The 2,500-nt window shown below is 38.2% G+C and overlaps 1 protein-coding gene across 3 annotated transcripts in view; it reads right to left on the bottom strand.

Moving 5' to 3' along the window:
• Positions 1 to 2,420: 2,420 nt before the first annotated feature.
• Positions 2,421 to 2,500, bottom strand: part of LOC113803309 (uncharacterized) — an 11,801-nt gene continuing 11,721 nt past the window's right edge. For all 3 annotated transcript variants that reach the window (XM_027354074.2, XM_070130397.1, XM_070130399.1), the window contains exon 4: positions 2,421 to 2,500. This exon is cut by the window's right edge and continues 1,857 nt beyond it. The gene's annotated coding sequence lies outside the window, so the exon portion shown is untranslated.

Raw genomic sequence — 2,500 nt, 5'->3', positions numbered from 1 at the left:
TGTCTTTTTATTCGCCAGTAGAATTTATATAACATCAAAGATGTGTAATTAGAAAACATATATAAAACTGCTTGCAGACTTTAGGCAGAATATACCTGATTGAAGCTCCAGTGTGCATGTATCTATATGCCCCAAATGTTCAAACACAGAAACATGTGTGTATGTGTGTGCATTAAAATATGAAAATGAATATACAAAAAAACAGATTCGATATTTTTCCACGAGGTCCTTGAATAAACGAAATAGACTGACTTAGCTAATCATTATTACCCCCACATGAGTACTTCCTGCATCTATGCGGTTCGTTTACTCTACTCTAACGGTCCAACTCGCACCTGCGCCTCTGCTGCCCCTATCCCCCCCCCCCCCCCAGCAAGGCCCCCCCACCCGCGCGCCCGTCGCTTCTCTCTTATTTGTATTATCTGCCCGTTTTGGTTCTTTGGCTGAGAATTTTTCATGTTTGTGTATGTCTGTCACACACACATACACACACACACACACACACACACACATATATATATATATATATATATATATATATATATATATATATATATATAAGTATGTATGTATATATGTGTTTGTGTGTATGTATCTATGTATATATGTGTATGTGTGTGTTTGTGTGCGTGCGTGTATACATACATATATATGTATATATATGTGTGTGTGTGTGCTATTCTCTTCGCCTCTTACGGCTTTCATCTGCCGCTCTATCTACTTGTCTATCATTCTATCTATCTCTTTAAATCTTTTAAGCTGCTAATACTGTTTAGTCCAACAGCTCACTTTTCATGAATATTATTTTTTGTAACCCTAGTTCAGTGGTTTCCAACATTTATCCTTCTGGCCTCCAACCAGAATTTAATAATCTCCGTGGCCCTGTTCAGTGACTGTCATCATTTCAGATTCAGTTGTCACTAGTTAGGAATAGCGTAATAGTGTCAGAAACTACAGGTCAAGAACTCTTTATAGAAAGATTCCAGTTTATTGTTATGAGAGAGATAACTATTTGTACTGTAGGTGAGATAAAATTCAGTTTAATTGGATGTCATAATTTTTATATTGATTCATGGCCCTCCCAGAAAGCATTCCGTGGCCTCCAGGTTGGACATTCTGACTTTGATGGTACTCAGGAGTTTTTCGTGTCTGCGTGTGCGTGCAAGCACTCTCGGTTGTATTTGTATGTGTTTGTGTTTTGAAGTTAAGTGAAATTCAAGAATGGACTTTTAATAGCGATTTTAAAGCTTATCAAAATAGCAAGAATACTATTCACGACCACCGCACCCAAAAATATATGCGTGTATATCTACAGAACACTTATGTAATTACAAAAAATCACTCGCGCACACACACACACACACACACACACACACGCATGCACTCTCTCTCACACACAGTCACATTCATATATGCACGCACGCACAAATACGTCCACACACTAAACATAAACATGCTAAGCACACAGTAGTAGTTTACCGCAAGCTCATACGCACTCATGGACACACATACTCATAAAAACACAAAAATGTTATATAAAGACCTCTCCTAAACATTTGTTGCTCCTCGTCACCGTGGCCATGAATACGCGATCGCGAGTTCGAATCTACGAGAGGGAGCAAAAAATACATACAGCCTGTGATTGCGATCTCGCCCACGGTTGAATGACCTGGAAAGCGGCGGGGGGAATAACGGCAGACGCCCAGGTCGCAATCAGTATTTCCCCTGTTGTGTGTTGATGTATGTGGTTGTGTCCGTCCTTCCAGACTGAACCATATGCAACCGATAGGTCAAAAGAAAATAGTCCTTGTGTAGGTCAAAACAATCCCACAATCTGCAGTGTTTCGCTTTCGCTAAAACGGTTTGTTCTGGAGAGAAATACCTGCGAGGATTATAATGTGAACAAACAGTTGAATAGAGAATATGGTCTATAATTAGATGGCTCGGTAGCTAGTCTTATCGATGTAAGAACTGCCATTACTGACAAGGTACTTATCTGTGCTTATGATCTAAATCGGTAGTTCCCACCCTTTTCTATTCTGTGGCAGCCGACCAATATATAATGATCTTAATGGCCCCGTCTGATGTCTGTCATCTTTTCATTCAGTTATTGTGTCATGTCTAATGATGCTAATGGCTATAGGACAAGAACACTATATGGAGAGATTCCTATTTATTGATATCTGAGATATAATCATCTGCAGTTACTGTTGGTAATTATCATAATTCCCAGACTACTCTATGACCCTAGAAATAAGCCCATGGTCCCTAGGATGGGAACCCGTGTTCGAGCTAAAATGATAAGTGATTTATAGCATTTAGACTATCATTACTGAAATTGCTAATGAATTGTACGTAATTGTTATTAAAAAGTTTGAGGATATTAATAAATTACTAGGAAGGAGAGTGAAATCAGTTTTAATTGTAGACTTTTTTTTATTAACTTTACATACAATGCTTTATCAAAAGTGTCAAAAATCACAACATAAAGATTTATGGT

The sequence above is a fragment of the Penaeus vannamei genome, chromosome 15 (assembly GCF_042767895.1).
Source record: "Penaeus vannamei isolate JL-2024 chromosome 15, ASM4276789v1, whole genome shotgun sequence".
Classification (NCBI taxonomy): domain Eukaryota; kingdom Metazoa; phylum Arthropoda; class Malacostraca; order Decapoda; family Penaeidae; genus Penaeus; species Penaeus vannamei.
Note: the sequence above shows the minus strand (reverse complement) of the source record. Positions and strands in the feature narration are given on the sequence as shown.